The sequence below is a fragment of the Sitophilus oryzae genome, unplaced genomic scaffold (assembly GCF_002938485.1).
Source record: "Sitophilus oryzae breed Bouriz unplaced genomic scaffold, Soryzae_2.0 scaffold_1503_pilon_pilon, whole genome shotgun sequence".
NCBI classification, from domain to species: domain Eukaryota; kingdom Metazoa; phylum Arthropoda; class Insecta; order Coleoptera; family Curculionidae; genus Sitophilus; species Sitophilus oryzae.
In genome coordinates this window covers 32,351-53,738 of record NW_022146174.1, presented here as the reverse complement: position 1 = coordinate 53,738, position 21,388 = coordinate 32,351, and the positions used below count along the sequence as shown (strand labels likewise).

The 21,388-nt window shown below is 34.3% G+C and overlaps 1 long non-coding RNA gene and 2 pseudogenes across 1 annotated transcript; 1 reads left to right on the top strand and 2 right to left on the bottom strand.

Moving 5' to 3' along the window:
- Positions 1–1,297: 1,297 nt before the first annotated feature.
- Positions 1,298–5,879, bottom strand: LOC115878246. The gene is made up of 4 exons (XR_004049482.1): positions 5,745–5,879; positions 5,105–5,257; positions 2,431–2,523; positions 1,298–2,277 (listed from the first exon to the last, which is right to left on the bottom strand). It is a non-coding gene; the product is annotated as an uncharacterized LOC115878246 (long non-coding RNA).
- Positions 5,880–7,264: 1,385 nt separating this feature from the next.
- Positions 7,265–8,910, bottom strand: LOC115878248 (annotated as a pseudogene).
- Positions 8,911–9,272: 362 nt separating this feature from the next.
- The window catches only part of LOC115878247, a 23,246-nt pseudogene continuing 11,130 nt past the window's right edge, over positions 9,273–21,388 (top strand).

The window sequence follows — 21,388 nt, the reverse complement described above, 5'->3', positions numbered from 1 at the left end:
AGGCATTTATTAACATTCGATTTATATAAGGTGTATTATATACCTAATATAATTTACCTAAAACTATTTAGCCTCCTCTTCGATGATGAATTTCAATCTCAATTTGCTGATGAATGTTGAATTTAATCAACCCAATGGCATCTTGAAGAGTGTGGTTGAGTTGAAGTATAGCTGTGCTAAATAATGATTGTTCCAAAGCAGTACAAGCTTCCATTCAAAAACAATTTAAAACGGAATGAAAAGAAAATCATTCGGGAAATGAATACAAAAACTACATAATTCTATATGTAGGCATCAGTAGAAATAAAATCAAAGATTTGGAGGTCTTAACTTAACAATAATATAAATAAAAAATCAATTTTAAAATACAATGAACAAGGGCTACTATGTATGATATGGAGAACAGGAAAAAAACATGAAAATGACTTCAAAATTACAACTCTATAGACAATAGAAATAAAATGCCTTAGAGAAGTCTCAACACAGAATGACACAATACAAAAGAATGATAATTGAGAAATACATACAATAATATGGGAGACAAATAAAGAAATAGAGGCATGATAAATTATAAACAATTATGTGTAAATGAATAGAAAAGGTTAGAAAAGCCAAAGTAGAATGGCAAAAAAAAATTATACAAATGTGTACATATAAGAAAAAATAGCAATACAATCAATAGAAGCACTTATAGAATTGATGAATGATGACATTGCCATAAGGAAGTACAGGAGACAAAAAATAGAAAGACAATAATAGTACTAGTACCATGGCAGGGAAAATAAAGCGAGGTAGGCCAAAAGCAAGATGAAGCAAAAAGTATTAAAAACAAGACATTAAAAAAATAAGTATGTGGTAAATAAGAACAGGACAATTGACAAAAAGTTATGCTTAACCACCTCTAACAGATATCTAGTCAAAATACGACACAAATAAAGAAAAATCCTCCAGAGCATATAAGTTCGCCTCCCTTCATCAGATTTAACCCTTGTCCGACAATTAAGCCTCACCAGTCAGTTCCCATCCCAGCTGAGCAGCCTCGTCTCGGGTCACCCTCGTCACCCATCGAGCGGACATCCACCGGGACCCCCTACAGGCGGACCCCCCTCATCATCTTCAGTATGTCCGATATCCCGCCCCCTGCCTCTTCGAGGGTCACGGAATACGTGCACGAAGAAGTCTCGGAGCTTGGGTGCCAAGTCGTATCCGGCCGAAGCCTCTAGCGTTAGAACACCTAGCTCGTAAACCAGAGGGTGGTGACTCCCTTGGGTACCTATGCATGCTACATAGGTCATCGATGGCCGAACATCAGGGTTAGGGGGTGACCCGGGTCTCCTCTTCTTAGGGGAGGCTAGTTATGATGCTCGGGAGTCGATGTTACTCAGGAAAGTTAATTAGAAATAAAGTGCATGGAAAGACATAAGTGACACCCTGTGGATGTCAATTTTTTTAATAAATGGCGAATGCGCCAGGAATTGATCAGAAATTAGACCTTATTTTAAGATTTTTAAATGTATTTAAATTATATTTGAACAAACACAAAATCAAGGAAAAATACAGAAACTCATAGCATATGATCTGAAAAAAATGGCATGGAAATGAATCCATAAAAATTGAAATTCGATTCAAGGAATTCCACAAGCAAAAAAGTATTAAATACCATTAAGAAAAATAATACAGGTAAAAGAAGACTTAAATAAAACTAATGAAATATTTTATAGAATCGATGAATAATGATATTATTTCCATAAAGAAAATATGGGAGTCAAGCTACTGCAGAAAACTGATAGTTAACCATAAACAAAAAGAAGCAAAATTCTCTCTCTCAGTGGAGGGTATACTTTACCAAACAAATAAAACCTATAGAAATGCAGTCAATAGAATATAGTATAGAATATGAATTGAAGTTTAAGGTAAGAGGTATTCTCCCAAAAAGAATAAGAAGTGGCCCAAAGTAATTTTTGGCTTTTAAAATTGGCTCAAATTAAAAATAAGTACCTAGTCTGAATTTGTCTCTGATAATAAAGGAACCATAAAAATTTAACTCAGAGGTCCATGAAATTTAAAAATCATGAAATCCACTGATAATGATCATTATAAACTTATAATTTATAATCATTATAATAAATCACTTAAATTAAATTTAACCCAAATAAATAACATTTTAGATATACTCTTGTCAATCCCGATGCATTGATGATATTCATCAAGATCAACATAGAATATGATATGTACTGCCCTGGAACTGTATCCATCTATCCATTTATTGTACAAAATCTGTAAAAAAAAAGAAATCAATAGTATACATTTCATTTATTATGATATATATTTTTTGTTTGTTTTTTATTTGTTTCATATTAATAATAAATAGAGTTAGTCAGTAAAAAAAATAATACATTTATTTATTTTTAAATAATAAATTAAACTTACAGTTATTTTAATCAGATATTTAAACCAGAATGAGGGCCAAAACATCAGGATTATAAAGGGAGTGATCTATGTTTCTTCTTAAAAAATAAAAATCTGTAAAAAAAAGAAATATAAAATATATTAAATTTCATTAATTATACAACAGGGTTGTTCACCACATACGACACGGAGTATTGTAGCTAAACGATTATATTTTTACAAATTGTAAGTTTTGGGTTCGATGAAGGACAATTAGAGGTACAATTTAAAAATAATTTTACAAGATACAGAGTGTCCCAAATAAGTAAAAAATATCAAAGTTGTAGTTTTTTAAATGGAACACCCTGTATATTATCACATTTTTAGATTCTACGATTAAAATAAAGGTAAATCTGATTAAGGTTTATTATACTTAAACCTTACCGTTTTTGAAATATTTTCAATTTTGGGAAATTGCAGTAAAAATTTTAAGGCTTCATTTCTCCAAGGATATCAAAGTTTTTAATACTAAATATTTACTGAAGTTTATTTATTGATCAGTTATTCTGTTACAAAAATAAAAATAATACTACCTTATACAGAGTGTCTAAAAATTTATTTTAAATAATTTCTAGCTTTAAACGCCAATAACTTCTTTAATTTAAATAGAACGCCCTGTATATTTTAGGATAATCAGATGCACAATTTAATTGTCTATCAAATTGTATTTTACCATTTCTTGCCTATCCCTTCAAGTTTTCGTAGAAAATGCATTTTATTATAATTTAGACCTCATTTATCAATATACCCATGGAATATTGACATTTTTGATTGTTTTTAAAGCAACAAATGTACAAAATGTACAGGCTAGTAATATTTTCGATTTTAATAAAATGATAATATTACTAGCCCATGTGTATGCAAAAAGAAAACTATTTAAATCTTTATAAAAGTGTATACCATTAATTAAATATAACGCCATTATTTCCGCCCATACCTATAATAATTAATTACATACTTAATTGTGTTCGTTAATAAATTATTCTAAATAAATGTGGATTTAAGTCAGAAATCAATATAATAATAAGTTATCAAAATGAACGTCTCTGTTGTTATAAATAAACATTTATTAAAAAATGAATTATAATTTTTAAGGTGTCACTTTTTACCACACTGTCTAATACCCAAAACTCAGTTTTTTAGTATTTGGGGCAATTATTATTAATCAACGCAAACAGTCAGTTAATGTAGTTTGAATACTGGAATCATATTAATTGGTCCTCTTTAACAAATATTTAAACAGTTTTTTTTTTATTTCTTAATGAAATAAACGAATTACATCGACAATATTAGTATCTGTACTCTTTGAAAATTTGGTACATCTTTAAGAATAATCTGAAATGTCAATATTACATGGGTATATTGATAAATAAGTTTAAATTATAAGAAAATGCATTTTCTACGGAAACTTAAAAAAAGAGATAAAAAATGGTATAATATAATTTGATAGACAATTAAATTGTGCATCTGATTCTCATAAAATATACAGGGTGTTCTATTTAAATTAAACAAGTTATTGCAGTTTAAAACTAGAAATTATTTAAAAATAAATTTTAGACACTCTATATGGGGTAGTATTATTTTTTATTATTGCAACACAATAACTGATCAATAAATAAACTTCAGTAAATATTTAGTAATAAAACTTTGATACCCTTGGAGAAATGAAGCGTAAAATTTTTGCTGCAATTTCACAAAATTGAAAATATTTCAAAAACGGTAAGGTTTAACTGTAATAAACCTTAATCAAATTTACCTTTGTTTTAATCGTAGAAACTAAAAATGTAATAATATACAGGGTGTTCCATTTAAAAAAATACAACTTTGATATTTTTTGCTTATTTGGGACACTCTGTATCTTGTAAAATTATTTTTAAATTGTACCTCTAATAGTCCTTCATCAAACCCAAAACTTACAATTTGTAAAAATCTCATCGTTTAGCTACAATACTCCTTGTCGTATGTGGTGAACAACCCTGTATATTGTGTATATATTTTTTTCATATTAATATACAGGGTTGTTCACAATTAAATTGTGCATCTGATTCTCCTAAAATATACAGGGTGTTCCATTTAAATTAAACAAGTTATTGCCGTTTATAGCTGGAAATTATTTAAAATAAATTTTTAGACACTCTGTATGGGGTAGTATTATTTTTATTATTGCAACACAATGACTGATCAATAAATAAACTTCAGTAAATATTTAGAATTAAAAACTTTTATTCCCTTGGAGAAATGAAGCCTTAAAATTTTTACTGCAATTTCACAAAATTGAAAATATTTCAAAAACGGTAAGGTTTAAGTGTGATAAACCTTAATCAAATTTACCTTTATTTTAATTGTAGAAACTAAAAATGTAATAATACACAGGGTGTTCCTTATAAAAAAATATAACTTTGATATTTTTTATTTATTTGGAACACTCTGTATCTTGTAAAAATATTTTTAAATTGTAGCTTTAATAGTCCTTCAACGAACCCAAAACTTGCCAAAACTTACAATTTGTAAAAATCTAATCGTTTAGCTATACTCCGTGTCATATGTGGTGAATAACCCTGTATGTATATTAAATATATCTTAAAATGTGGTTAGTTTTTAAAAAACATATGTAATAAATTATTAAAATTATTTTTAAATAATAAATTAAACATACTTTTAATCAGATATTTGAAGAGCAATCCCGAAAACCAGAATGATGACCAAACACAGGATTATATAGGGAGTGATCCATGTCTTATCTTCTTTTGAGTGATCTTGAGGCTTCATCTGTTTATGGTGTGTTTATGGTGTATTATTAATATTGCTGCTAAAAAATATAATAATTAAACCATATTATATTAAAATATTAATTGTTAACTTAAATATGACAGCAGTGTATGGTATTAAACATTATTTTGTGACGTGTAGACGTTTTTTTTAATCTAAAAGTATTATATAATTATTGAGAATAGAGGGCCTCTTTAGGTATACCCCCCAACACTGACTTGTTCTAAACAACGTAGAAAATACTATTTGCTTGTCTGTAGGAATAAAAACAATGCAGATATCTCGACTCCAAAAAAAATGGTCCAAAAAAATCGGTATCAAATATCTCTAAATTTGGGGCACTATTCAAAGCAAGCAACCCATTATTTAATGTACAATAGAGATATCAAGGGAATTATTTGTAATAGCTTAAATACAATTTAGACCAAAGAAAATTATGGAAATATGAAAAACGTATTAGCTTTTAATGATGATGTAATTGATTGTGAAAAAATATATAGAAAGCAGATAAAATGGTGGATACTTACATCTTCAGGAAGTCAACCAGGTCTTAAGGAACAGAATACACTCAAATACTGAACAGAAAAAACACTTTTTCGATCAAAAAATCAGAAAATTGTAAGAGCGATATAAGCACATGCTGCTAACAAAACAACGAATAATGGCGCACTGTCAACGTTGTCAAATTGAAGAGATGTAAAACAAATTAATCATTTTATGCTGCGTAAATAATGTTGTGTCTAAAAGAAAAAATATTACTTATTCTACCGAAATAATATTTTTATTATATGTTTATTAGATTTATCATGATTTTATAACTGTTTAATTCGTTTTATACCTAGGCAAATATTAATTTCAGTTAATTTCAGGACTTCGATGATACTTTGACAACCGTGTAAGAAACCAAATGACAATTCTGAACTGACCAATCACAGTCCGTTATTTCAAAAAATTGTGTAACTTGTGGATTTTAAAAAGATTTGAATTTTTCAATAAAAAAATAGAGAGCTTGAGAAAAATTTTAATAAATATGGTGTGTTTGTATTGATACGACACGTACCAGAGATAAAATACTTGTCTCTGTAAGGGTTTATAAGCCATATATAATGATTTATCTAAAAAAATGCAAGACGTCTATAAAAATCAAAGAAACAAAAATATGCGTATAAAAATTAAGGTTTATTTAATATTAAAATGAGTAATTTAATTCACAATAACAACTCATAATAAATCATAGTCTGGTATAATCGTTTTTATAAAAATCTGAATTAAAAAATTCCAATTCTGTAAGAAACAGCAGGTCAAAAAAATATACAGATAGTGTATTGTGGTGTCTAGCTTTGTTTTGCTGTTGTAACCTTCTATTTAATTATTTTATGGTTGTAACACCAAAGGTTCCAACTTCCAAGTGTAAAAGAATTCTAGATATACAGTATGTCCCCGGGATGTTGTCTCTAGAAGAGGAAACTTTTTTATTTTTGACATTTTAAGAAAAATGCAATCTGCATAAAAATTTTGGCTTGTTCTAAAATTATTAATCCCGTTTATACTTTTCCAAATGTCCAAACCATTTTAGAGAAAATTAAAAAAACAAGAAACATGAAAATATTATTGTTAAGTCCTAAAAATCAAAACGCGTTTCTATGGTAATATAATTTCGATTTCATTCTTTGATTGATGAGATTTTCTTTTATCTATGATTAATAATTTTGATTAATGTCATCTTTTTTGCTGTTGTTAAAGTATCGCAGATTTTCCGATAACTATTAAACTATTATATATATTACTATTGAACCATATAGTATTGAACTAAATAAATTTTGTGATTCTTTAACATTTTAAAACAAAAAAAAATATGACGTTAATTAAAATTCTATGGTATGCAAATTTGGGAAAGTATAAACGGGATTAATGATTTTAGAACAAGCAAAATTTTTTATGAAGAATGCTTTTTCTCCAAAATGTCAATAATAAAAAAGTTTTCCTCTTTGTAAAGACAGTCCTACACTACTCACACTAAATTCAATCACTGGAAAAAATACAACAATTTTTTCAGTACTGTTAAATATAATTATTTATTAATAAATCCAAAAAGTGTTCTCTGGGCACAGGTGGTACGTTACAATCACAAAAAATATACGGTGCGATTTAAAAGAACGACGTCGACATCCTTACTATAATATACGAACGAAGCTTAAAGTACACGTTAATTTTCACCCTCGTCAGCCTCCTCCTCCTCGTCAAACTCGCCCTCCTCTTCGGCCGTGGCGTCTTGGTACTGCTGGTACTCCGAAACCAAGTCGTTCATGTTTGACTCCGCCTCCGTAAACTCCATCTCGTCCATACCCTCGCCAGTGTACCAATGCAGGAAAGCTTTCTCCTAAACATGGCGGTGAATTGCTCAGAGATTCGCTTAAACAGCCCTGGATGCAGGTGGAGTTTCCTATGAAAGTCGAAGACATCTTGAGACCTCTGGGTGGTATGTCACACACCGCGGTCTTGACGTTGTTCGGAATCCATTCGACAGAAATAGCTGCTGTTCTTGTTCTGAATGTTCAACATTTGTTCGTCAACCTCTTTCATGGACATCCTGCCTCTGAAGATCGCTGCTACAGTTAGGTACCTTCCGTGGCGAGGATCACAAGCTGCCATCATTCTTAGCGTCAAACATTTGGAGTACTAACTCGGGAACTGTCAAAGCGCGGTACTGTTGAGCTGCCTCTGGAGGTAAGTGGCGCAAAATCCGGGCATAAAGAAGTGCAAACGAGGGAAAGGTACCATATTTACCGCGAGTTTTCGCAAATCCGAATTCAGCTGGCCGGGAAATCTCAGGCAAGTCGTCACGCCAGACATCGTGGCCGATACCAAGTGATTCAAGTCGCCGTAAGTTGGAGTAGTCAGTTTCAAAGTCCTGAAGCAAATGTCGTACAGGGCCTCATTATCAATGCAGTACGTTTCATCCGTGTTTTCTACCAGCTGATGCACGCTCAACGTGGCGTTGTACGGTTCCACCACGGTATCGGATACTTTAGGAGAGGGAACTACCGAAAAAGTATTCATTATTCTGTCAGGGTATTCTTCTCTGATCTTTGATATCAACAGCGTTCCCAATCCGGACCCCGTACCTCCTCCTAGCGAGTGGGTCAGCTGGAAGCCCTGCATGCAATCGCATCCTTCGGCTTCTTTGCGTACCACGTCCAAGACCGAATCCACTAGTTCGGCGCCTTCGGTGTAGTGTCCTTTGGCCCAGTTGTTGCCGGCCCCGCTCTGGCCAAAGATGAAATTGTCCAGTCGAAAGATTTGTCCGAATGGACCAGATCGAACCGGAATCCATCGTACCGGGTTCTAAGTCGACGAGCACCGCTCGGGGAACATACTTTCCGCCAGTGGCTTCATTGTAATAGACGTTGATCCTTTCGAGTTGTAAGTCCGGAGTCTCCGTGATAGGTTCCCGTGGGGTCGATGCCGTGCTCATCAGATATCACTTCCCAAAACTGAAAAAAAAAACGTATCGTAAATTTATTATACTCGAAAAATATGAGGGTTTTCCCTGAATTCATTCACTTACTTTGGCGCCAATTTGGTTTCCGCATTGTCCGGCTTGAATGTGCACTATTTCTCTCATTTTGATCTTATTTTACGTAATTTTTTTTTGAAACAAATACCAAAAATATGGCACTGTTTACTTTAGTTACCTAGTGCCAGAAGTTGTTTCAAATACGCCTCTTCAAATATTCAAATTTGTAATCTTATTGGCGCGTAGTCGCACCGCAACCAACAATACACCTATAGAAAATTCTGCCAATATAAGAAAATAATAATTCTATAAAATTATATAAAAAAAATAAACACTTATGCTAGTATATTTTCCTAAACACCATACAACATATAACAATAAATCTAAATACAAAACAAACGTAAAAGTGGTTTCCTCACCTTAAAATTGTCTTCTAAAATCATAGTAATTTTTTATTTTTCTACGATGTCACTCTGACCAATGCCAACGGCTTGCAAATTTGTTTTATTTTTTAAAACTAACCAAACATTTATGAAAAATGAATCTAATCCTCATGCTGTAATATTTAGTGAAAATCATTAATTTTAAGTGAAAGCGTATGGCAAGAACATTGCGGCTGCTGTCCCTCGTTTTGGTGTGTTTTAATTTCTGTAGTAAATTCGTCGAAATTAAATGTACCCAGAGTGTTGTTACCCATTTTTAATGACTTTTTTCGTCAAAGTTCCTGCTAGAAGCTACTGAAGGAGGCTGTTACAAATGGTTCGTTGAATAAAATTACGTACGTAAGTTTAAAAATTAATTATTTTTAATGTAGGACTACGACAAAGAGCAGATGTTATACAACTTATGCAATGGAGGATGAAAACAAGAATTGCATTGTTCGTCAAGAGTTGTTGTTAGTACGGTAACTAAAGAAGCAGCTAGAAATATAGCTGTAGTGTTAGCTGAAGACGTTCTAACAAAGCAGAATTTACGCTGTGATGTTATAGTAGATGTAATCTATTCGTTAGCAATAACAACTACAACTAAGGAGTTGTTTATGGAGGAAGCACCAGAAGATTTTGAAGTCAAGGCTTTTGATGATCAGGAAATGAATTTTCCTCGCTGGAAGGAGTGGAATTTGACTGGAATATTATTCCTCTAGGACCAAACAAAGACACTGTGATAAGATACATAGCTTATAGAGACTCACCATATGAAACACCTTCAGCTATAGAGGCACTAGAGAATGAAAAAAAAAAGGATACCCAATTTTATTAAGAAGGCATAAAAGTGGTTCTGCTAAGGTAATCTTTACTTAGTTATTTTAATTAACAAGATATTAGCATTCTTGGTTTTTAGATAACAGTAAAGCTACCCTATCCCGAATATAAACACGTTGAAGTTAGTGAGGTACAGCTTATGATTGTAGCAAATTTGTTATTAAGCCCAGCTGAAGTGTATGTGATGATAGGTGATGTAGTGCCATTTAAGATATTTCATGTAAGTTATATAGTTTTTTTTTATTTTATAAGTAAAAAAATAAGTAATCTCTATTATGAACTAATTATTCTTATCTTATAATGTGTGGTTGTTTTAATTTAGATCAAAATGAAGAAAAGTACTATTAAAATTAATTTTTCAGATAAATAATGGTAGAATGGACGAAATTGTATTACCAGATGCTCAATATTATATAGAACCTGAGGATTCCACTATTGTGTCTTCAACTAAAAAAAGTGGAAGTGTAACTGCCTTAAAAGAAGGTAAAACAAGGATAGTTTTGCAAGATCGAAACATTGGCAAGAACGACCCAATGCTAAAGTTACCTGCAGCAACTATACACGTAGTTCAGCCCGAATATGTTATTTTGAACATTGCCTGCCTCATAAAAAACTGGGCATTTTAGTTGCCCAGCACCATGACACATGTGTTGCTGAGCTTTATGACGCGACTGATCATAGATTATACTTAGGTGAAAATGCACAAATGTATTTGGAGAAGTTACACCAGAGTTCTATGCAACATCAAAACCAAAAATGGTAGCTGGCTTTACTGGTTATGGTGTTAAATCAGGTATTGCCACTGTCCAGGCATCTTTAGAAACCAGTGCTGATGGACAAACTAGAAGTTGAATAAACCTATTAGTGCTAAAGGCAGATAATGATATATACCACAAATTACCATTGAGCCTTCAGAAATAATCTTACCATGGGATCCAGTGACCAGACCCGAAATATGACATTGATTTGGTAGCAAAAGGAGGCTGATGGAAGATTTTTATGGTCCAGCAGTGACAATGCTATTGGTATAGTCAGTCAGTCAGGTCATGTTAGAACTCACTCAAATGGATTTTTTGAGGTGTCTGCAGTGATGATGCGTAACCACCACAACCGCCAATCAGCTAAATTCATCATTCTTCCTTAACCGACAAGGTTAGAAATTGTAGAATTTGTTATGGAAGCTGAAGTTGGTTCCCCTGTTTACCTCCATATTGCCTTATATGCTGAAGAAACTAGACCTGATGGAACTGTTACCTTAGTACCTTTTACAAGATGTCAAGAATTACCATTCCAAGTGAAACAGTCTGATGTTAAATTCAAACAGAACAAAACTGATATTTTGCCTCCAATCGGTGTTTCTTGTGGCAACATTGCCATGGTTGGTTTGAACGTGGGTACTAGTAAAGTCACTGTAACATATTACCAGGATGGTAAAGCCTTGGAAGATGCTGTAACTGTCAGTGCTTTCCGACCTCTCCAACTTCTCCAACCAAAAAAAGATGTAGTTTTGGCTGTTGGTTCCTCTATTAACCTAGTCTTCACTGGTGGACCAAGACCTATTTTAGGTAGAGCCAGTGAAAATCAAAAGACAATTGTTAGTGAGGATGAAACTATTGCTCAAGGCACTGACGTCACCCAACTTCATTCAATTCAAGGTGAAGACTTCACTGTTGTTGAAGTACTGTGTAAAAAACTTGGAGAGACCAGCATCAAACTGATGATTTCTAATAATCCTACCTCAACAAACTGTCAAGGTCAGACGAGCTCTTGCACTACTAAAGTTGTTTGTGGGAAACCCAGAAAGATTTTATTACAGCCCGAACTACAAATCACTGACACTTCCAACTGTCCTATGGACTTGAGTTCTGGCAATGTAGTCGTCCAGAGTACAAAACTTATTGATATTGACGTAATACTTTATGATGATTGTGGAAATAAGTTCTTAAATTTCTCCAGTCTGCATTTGGATTGGAAACTAAGTCCCTTTGAAGCTGGAATTTTGCTGAGTAAAGACGGAGTTTTTCCTAAGAATGTAACTTTAGGAACTGTCCCAATTGCTGACAGAAGTTATCAGTCACTTATGCCCCATATTGACATTGGACCTGTCATATTAAATGTCACAGTTATCGGATATAACAAAGGAATCTTATGGAAAAACAAAATTAAAGCAGAATGGCCAGAATTTATGGGACCAGAAGATAAAGATGCTGAGCTCCAACCTATTAAGGCTTCCTTAGCTTTGTACTTGGTTGAAGATACAGGGCTTGCCGAAAGTTTTCTATCCCTTTTCAATCATCCTGGTAACAAAAAAAGGGTCGCTGTGATTCAGGGATCGGGATTTTTTGAAATAGCCCTAAGCGCCGACGATGTAATCGACGTAAAGTACTTAGAAAGTACAAAGGAGTTGGAGATAACGCCATATAAGTCTGGGGAGGTTATAGTGCAGCTTTTGGATTTGTGTCTCTTGTCCAAGCCGGCGACTTTGACGGTGAACGTGGTTTCTGTGGGTATTATCAGGGTGGAAATGGCGGATAAAGTGGAAATCGGGAAATGTATTCCTTGTAATGTTAGGATTTATGACGAAAATGACAATTTGATGGATGTTCCTGATATGAACATGGTGGATTTGAGACCAGAGTTTGAAGACAGAATTGCCAACATTCAAAAGGCAGAAGAAAATCCTAAGGATCCTTGGGCGCCTGGAGAAGTTCGTTACATTGTCACAGGTCAGTATAGTGCTCATTATATCATATGATCGAAAAAAAAAAACGGCGTCCAGTTGGCTTGGATATGACGATCGATGATACATCTATTACAACCCCTATTGACACCGTTTTTTAGATTGTTTGGTGCTTTAACTCATATTTTTTTTTGCACAGAAGTTTTACCTTAAAATTTACATTCCGAAAATTGTATATTGTGTTTTTTTATTTTCCAAATTATAAAATCACGTTTTTCTTAACTGGAAGTTTTTGAAAACTAATATATACAGGGTGGCGCCTCTCATACGGCGCGGAGTTTTTAAGGAGACCAAATATATTGAAATTGGTGAGCATATGTAGGTTAATTTAGAGCAGTTCTTAAAATTATATAGAGCTCTACGGGGTGTCCCTTGAAAAAGTTACACATCAAAGTGTTTTTTGTAATGGAAGAGAGATATAATGTCAAGAAAAATGGCGCATCCGCCAGAAATTAAAAATGTATTACTGGTTGCCTGCACAACCGCAACGTATCCGCCAGAAATTAAAAGACTTTTTCAGGCGCCATCTTTTAGTCAAGTCGAGAAGTAAGGGAATCAGACAATAGAATTGTCTGGTATGAAGAAGTACGCTTTCCAAATATAAATGTTAAATCTTAACATTTTCTAAAAACGAACTACTTTTATTTCAAACGGAACACCCAGTATATTATTCCGATATTCAATGGAGAATGTATGTGTCTTCAAAATAATATTTAGGTTACCTCTCACAAAGATTTCCCTGGTTATTTTATTTTTTATGATTTAGTGTCAGGAGATCCTTATTATTTGATGAAATCTAGGTGGCTGTGACATAGTATAAGGAAACTAGTAGCTTTACTCCTTGTCAAATCCTTTGTTCTTTTTCTGCCACTTGATATGACCTTGTTCTCGCGTCCCGTGACCACTGACGTAGCTATATAGTCTTGGTCTATAACTAGGCAAAGTATAGTCGTGGCACTCGCCATAGTTTCACAGAGATGTATTTAGGAAAATATGAGTTCACAATAAACTAAAATTAAAAAAAATGATCATCGAGTAAAAATTTACTTGAAAACAGACCCGAAGGTACCGAAAGAACCGGGAATTAATAATTTCGAGTCCCGGTTCTTTGATATCTCAAAAGAACCGGGAATTTCCGATTCTGAACCTCAGTTACCATATTATCAAGAAATTATGTGTTTTAACTAAAAACTAAAAAAAATTCCAGATCTTTTTTTCAAAAAAAAATTATCACAATCATAGTCATAATCATAAAAGTTAAACTATCCACTTCTTATAAACCTGTTGACATCTACCATGAACTTAGCCTTTAATTATGTTACCCAACTTCACTGATATAAAAATTATGATTATGAAAATGTTCTATAAACGCACATTAAATTGCGTTGTGATTATGACGATGATTAAAAAAAACTAACGGTAGTTTAAACTAATGGTGGGTTCGTAGAGCACGCTATTTGCGCTATATGCTACTACTTTTCATGCACGAAATTGCTCCAGGAACAAAAATATTAGTAGTATCATATATAGTATAAAAAAAAGTAGTATCAAATAGCGAAAATAGTATACTCTAGCATGGCCTTTCCGTACACCCTGTGTCCAAACTTTTCCAACCAATCTTCCATAATAAAAAAATTAAATAAATACCATAAAAAATAAAAGTAACAAACGGGTAACCAAAATAGAACATAATTTGCAAGACAAGACTTTGAAAATTTCTGGTCTTGAATTTCAAGAGCAGCGGTCTTTGACCCGTCTGTATACCAGGCTAGTCCGCCCTGAGGGAATGTTGTATCTGTCCACATTCCTCGATCCATTTTATTCAACTCGAATGGTTTGTGGTAGTGATAAAGAGGGTTCATTTGGTCTGATCTCATTCGGAATAGAGGTCCCCCTTAGAATCCCCCATCCTTAAGTGTCCAGTTTCTGCCCTATTCCCCAGAGACAGCACGTTGTGTTGTCGATAGAGTCCCATTCTTGCCTCCGCCTGGATCTCTCGAAACATGTCGCCCCCTATTTGTAAAATGTTGTGGATTTATTCCCTCATTAGACGATATTCATTAGTAAATAATCGATTTGATTTGAATAGGACTCTGTGGAAGTGAATGTCGTTGCGTTACAAGGAGTGAAGATAATGGCTCCTTTAACTCGGTTTAAAGTAGGAGGCTCTGTTCCATTTTGGTGTTTCGGTGTACCGGACATAACTCCAGTGGTGATGGGTACTGTGGTGGATCCGCCTTTGCTGTTCCGATGGATAGTCGATGACAAGTTGCTGGCTGATTTAACGGGAGCATTTTATCCACTAGGTAAGAATATATTTAAAAATGTGGTTTAACACCAATAGATTGTGTTATAGAGATTATTTTACATTATAAAATGATGGAGATATTTTGTTTGCGGCAAAAGAGTATTAATTTCATTGAATTATTATAACAGTAGCAATTTTTTTTTATTAATTGTCATTGTGTTACTACGGATCTTTGAATAAAAATATTAAGGAAGGAGTATATATTCACGCACGGTATACGGACAAAGGGCCCTAGAGTGGGGATCCTTGACAGTTCTGTTTGACGATTCATTTGACACATTTGAGTTTGATTTGAAATTTTGTGGATTTGTTAGTCTTTACTGAGCTTATTTTATGTTATTTATTATTTATTCTACTACTGATAGTTGTTTAAAGGTAGTAAATCTAGAAGGAAATTGTGGCAGAACTTAAATTAACAGTGACACTATCGCGATTTATCGAAAAAGACTCTAAAATAGTTGGTTGTGTAGCGTGCGGTAGATCTCGGCAAAAATTGAGTGAACTAATGAAACAACTTTTCGCTAGTAAGTGACCATATAATATACATACGTGTAGTAAACCAATCATTTATGAAATTCACTTAAATTAACTAAATTATATATTTTTCTTGCATTTTAGCTTTTATTTATTACTTATCAAAGATTAGATGTCAATGAATTTAGATACGTTAATTTAACTTACCTGCTTCTGTAGCTTATGGGATGTTTATGTCAATAAATAGTTATTACAACTTATCTATTTTTATTAGAATTATTTATTTTTATAACAATTTTATTAACTACCAACATTTATTCACAACGTAAAATAAAACAACAAATTATTGAGTCGACTCTACATCATATTTTTACACATTTTGAATAAAATTAGAACGGCACTGATAAACCGGAATTTAAGTCGGCCATTTTAGGAGCCCGTTGCGGTCGATCTAAGATTTTTGATATGCTCCTTCCTTAATATTTTTATTCGAAGCTAAGGATCGATGTATCAAAAAATTCAAACACTTTCTTAGGTATAAATATTGGTAGAATGGACAGGGTCGTCCTGAAACTGACCGGTCTACAAGCCGGATCGACCAGAGTTTTCGTTAACGTGACAACACCGGGAATAGTAGCGAGCAAGCCTAACATGCAAACGGTGACCTTCTCCGCTTTCATCGATATCGAAATCATAGATCCGTTCGTCCTGACCAATCCCAAGAACGTCCACGGGACGCCGCTTTTGATGTCGCCCTTCTCCGAAGTCGCATTGATGACCAACATGGATACTGTGACAGATATTCAGTACAGGTATAGTAACTATTATATTCATCTCTCCAAAAAATCCTTTATGGGTATTTCGCCACTGCACTGCAAGAAAATCTACAAAATAAAATAGTTATTTTTTGTAAATACTTCTGCATTAAACCTAAACGGACACTGCTTGTCAGAAGTTATGTTTACAGTTATACAAATTTGCCTAACAAAGAAAAAAATGCTTAACGTTTCGGAAACGCCTAAAAACGCTCTTCTTTACGCGTTAACATTGTTTCGGCAATTTTATTATCATTTGAAATTGTCACAACACAACACCACGCCTAGTTCGGATTCTTTTTCACTTATTTTTTACTACCCGAAACAGCGTTACATCACACAAACTTCGTACCTCAGTATTTTACAGTTTCAATAACTACACTAGCAAAAAACTAAAATACTTCAATATTATGATAACAAAGCCACAATATTATTTTAATGATCGCCCAATTGCACTCCTTCCAACGCTATCTAAGATCATAGAAAGGTTGGTTAAAAGAAGGCTGGTATCTTTTCTGTTTAAGTACAAAATACTGAATATCAATTTGGATTTCTAAGCAACAAGTCCACAAATGACGCTATGTTTTCCCTCCTTAATAAAGTTTACTCCAGCCTAAAACAACCATCATTCTACAGCAACCATTTTCTGTGATTTTTCCAAGACGTTCGAGTATGTAAATCTTAAGATCCTAATTAATAAAATGCAGCACTTATGGGTTTCAGGGGATCATCTCTCGATTGGTTTAAGTCGTATCTGCAACAGAAGTGAACTTGTGAGGGTGGATACCAAGTGTGTCTTCTAGCAAGCCAATAGAATGTGGGGTACCAAAAGGCTCAGTACTAGGCCCTTTACTTTTTTTGCTTTTTATCAACGACATGTGGTAACTTAAACATCAGTGGCAAAATTATGTCTGTTTTTGCGGGACGACACTGGCTTCACTTGGAGCAACAAGGACATCACGGCACTCATAGGATTATATCAAATGCCTTAATCACCATTAAATCATCTTGGTGCGATTCGAACCTGCCTTGAGTGCTCACATCTGAAACTAAAAGCTTGTGTCGTGATAAAAAACTGCGTTTGCAGCCTTTTGTGACTTTAACAACACCAAAAAAAATATATAAAAAAAATCTGTAAAATTCTTAGGCTTGTTGTGGACAATTCTCTGAAATGGGACATACATATCGAAGCTTTGTCGGAAAAATTGAGTGTTCTTTGTCTTGTTTTGCATTAAGATCTTTTTTTAAGGAGCTTAACTTGTAGGTGGCTAGAACTGGTGTTATTTATGCACTTTTTGAGTCGCACCTCAGTTATGCCCTTACATTCTGGGGTACTTGCTCTGCGACCAATGTTGGCCGCATTTTGAAGCTCCAGAAGATAGTTGTTCGATATTCACTGGGGACTAAACAGCAGAACTATTTGCCATTGGGAACTGTTTTTAAAAAATTGAAAAATATTTTTTTTTTTTTTTTTTTTTTTTTTTTTTTTTTTTGAATCCGTTTGCCTAAACCGTAAGTATGTATCAGCTTCTCAAGAAAGGCCATCTCACACTTAACCACTCAGGAACGCGGAGCAAGATCTGTATCTACCTACCCCACGCTCAGAGTTAGTTGAAAGTTCAATATTATACAACTTCAAAAAAAATGCACAATCACCTGAAATCAAATCCATAACATCATGTTCTTCATTTCGCAAAGCAATGAAATCTTATTTACTAGACAAAGCTTTCTACGCCGTAAATGGGAATCTAATATGATGTGAAATTGAAAATCGAAATTTGATTTTGTAAATACTGGTCTAATGTTTGCTTATTGCTATGATACTAATTGAGGAGCGTCATGATATGTTTGCTGATAAACTGGGCTAAATATTTCTTTGAATATTATTTAATTGTGTTGTGGTTTCTTTGACATTGTAACATTGTATGTAAATGGTTTATTTTAACAATAAAGACTGACAATATTATGTTGATATAATGTTGTTGTATTATTCTTTTGATTGTTTGGTGTGTGAACCGTGTTTTTGTTCTGACTTGTTGTTGAGTTTACTGTTGGTCTGCAAATGAAAATGTTTGATGACAATAAAGGGCATTTATTGTATTTATTGTATTTAATGCGATGCAACATGGACTTGTAACCCGAAACGGGCGTTCGAAATACATTAAGCGAAAATTTGCTGATTGTGATGGCGTATGACAGCGCCACAGTGCGGTATTTTTTTGAAATCAACTGGAAATGCACCAAACCTACACAAGATGGGTATACAAACTGTTGATTGTGGCTAATTACAACTGCTGCTGGTTCTTGGGGCTGTTGTTTCAAATTAACTTAACTACACTGTACTTTCTCCTCGTTTTTTCCTCTACTTGACTTCAAAGGACACAAAAACACACGTATGCTTTAATAATATTAATAATAATGAATAGCTTCCCGTGATGATATAGCGTGTGACGCCTTGGGAGTAGCAAGGTACAGCGTCCCATACTAGAGCCGTTCGAAATACAAGTAAGGTAATGCGGCTAGCACCACGCTTCAACGCCCATGTTGTTACTAGGGATTGGTGAATCCCATACAGTACTCATGTTAAGGGCTGGTCGAACCTGAGGTGACCCAAACTGATTGTTGTATGTTTATAAAAATAGTGCGGGCCTGGATGAAATGCGGGTGTGGGATTCGAAACCACCACCTTGAGATTGGTAGAGAGCCTGTACCTCTGTTACGCCACGGGCACTTACGTAGAATTAGAATGTAGAATAAGTGGAGAGGGGTGTAATCTCTGCGACCTGAGAGATCTATTGTGTCCCCTGTTCTTAAGTTATAACGAGATATAACTCATCATACAGTCCCAGGACTTCCTACGGGGACCCGTGTCCCTCACAGTGTCGAGGAGCTACGACCCAGCCGGGTAGACGAAACGGAAGCTTGTGTCGCCTGTTGGGTTTAGAGGTAGGAGGTAGGCTCCCAACCTTTGGAGGAGGTGGTAGCTTGTGTGTCACTTGCGGAGGATGGTCTCGCGCAAGTGTCTGCTGCCTCTCCTGTAGTTCGCTTTGGGTTTGGCCCCTTGGGAACTTTCATTGTTGACTGGTGTGCCAGTGTTGCTAGGGGTTTGCCCACAGTTTCACCGGTGATGTTTTTTATTACTATTTATTGACCAGATGCTCATAGTTTGTTTTGTTGTCCCCTATGAGTCTCTAGGGACAGTCGGTCCATTTTTACAGAGCCCCGCATGAAGAAGTAAGGGGTAAATAAAATGGGGTGCCCCCCCTGCTGCCCCAAGGTTGAGGCTGTCCGTAGCCCCGCCGGTATCGTTATATGTATTGTCTTGGTGCAATTCCCAGGCCACGACACTACAGCCAAACAAGACAATGAGTGAGATGCCTGTTCTTAGACCAAGCCAAGTGCTAGAGGGGATTCCCCCCAGCACCTGACCAGGAGCTTCCCCACCAACGACAAGGTCTTGCATCTCCTAGGGGAAGTCTTGCATCTCCTAGGGGAAGGGCACCTTACGTATCTAATAATACAAACCAAAATGCAAAAGCAATATCATAAATATTTATCATTTTTTAATATTTAACATTAAATTAAGTTGTTCACATAATTTGACAACAAAATAATGAACCTCTAATTTGGAGGGAGTTTGACAAGTTTTCAAAAATCATGAAGTCGAGTTTCATACGCATCTGCGTCCGCGCGTCGTTCCATACTGCCAATCGATGATTAAAACACTATTGCTGGTAATTTGTTTAACATAAAACCAATAATGACTGGGTGAAAAGCAAAAAACTCAAACTGAATTCATCCGTAGTTAACTTAAAAAATGATTTAGAACCTTGTCTTGGATATATATATGGATGGTACAGATCTTCCTTGAGTTATAAAACAGAGTATAGTGTTTTTTGTCTAATGTTAGAATAAAGAGTATCGCTTTTCTTGTAGTTTGCCTGGACATCAGGTACCATCGACCGAGCTCCTGGCTGACGAATCGGTGTATAGTTCTGCCGATGACGTGGTCACTTTAAGTCCAACCGGCATTTTGAAGTCTTACGGTGTTTTAGGAACAGCCCTGGTAACATTAACTTCCATTGATACAAACGGATGTGAAACAGGAAATGTCATTTGTCGTTCTGAGGTGAAGTACCCGTATGAGTTTTAACCCTGTGTTTAATATGTTCTTAAAGTTGATCAACAGACTAGACAAAATGTGCTGCCAAACTGGAGGACAAATCGTGAACCTTTCGGGGCGGAGTCAAAAATATGGATTATTTTCGTTATTTTACTCAGGAGTAATGTAATATTATAGCCCGGGTTTCTGCGAACTTTTATAGTGATCAGCTGATTAAGAAATGTTAAACGAAACTTTTGATTTTGATTATTGAAATTGTTGGGATTATTTTTGCCCTGTGTATTTTAAGAATTCTAAACCGATTAACAAAGAAAATGTATTATTCGATTGTTTGGGAACATTATTTATAATTTATTGATAATAGGTAATGTGGCTGTTGAATGTTGCTATTAAGAAAATTACAACCTATTTTTGAATTTGATTTAATGGCAGGTGTTATAAAGAAATCATTGTCATTCATTAGATATTTATGTGCTTAAATTGAGTGTCTTGTGACGAATTGTTACGATATGTTTTGTAAACATTAAAACTTTTGTACATTTTGAATGGTCGTAAACTAAAACTGGCATGGCGTTATTATGTGGTATGGGAAATTAGCCAAGGAAGGAAAAGAATGTGGCTGATAAACTTGTAATGTTTTCGAAAAAAAACATATTATGACTTATAACGCTGAAAAGCTTGAAAAAATGGCGCTGTGTTTATGAAGTCATAGCCAAAACTATGTCCCATGTTGAAAAAAAAACATAATGGTGTTGTGTCATATTGTCAAAAATGACAGGCTTGTAGGAAAAAAAAGAAAACAACAAACTGCATTAGGTGAGGTATGTGATGAATCTTACAACTTGTTATCTGGAAACTTGTTGGTCTAAAATGAATCGTATGATCGAATAAAAATGGCGTCAGGCGATGGCTATTGAAATGACGATCGATGA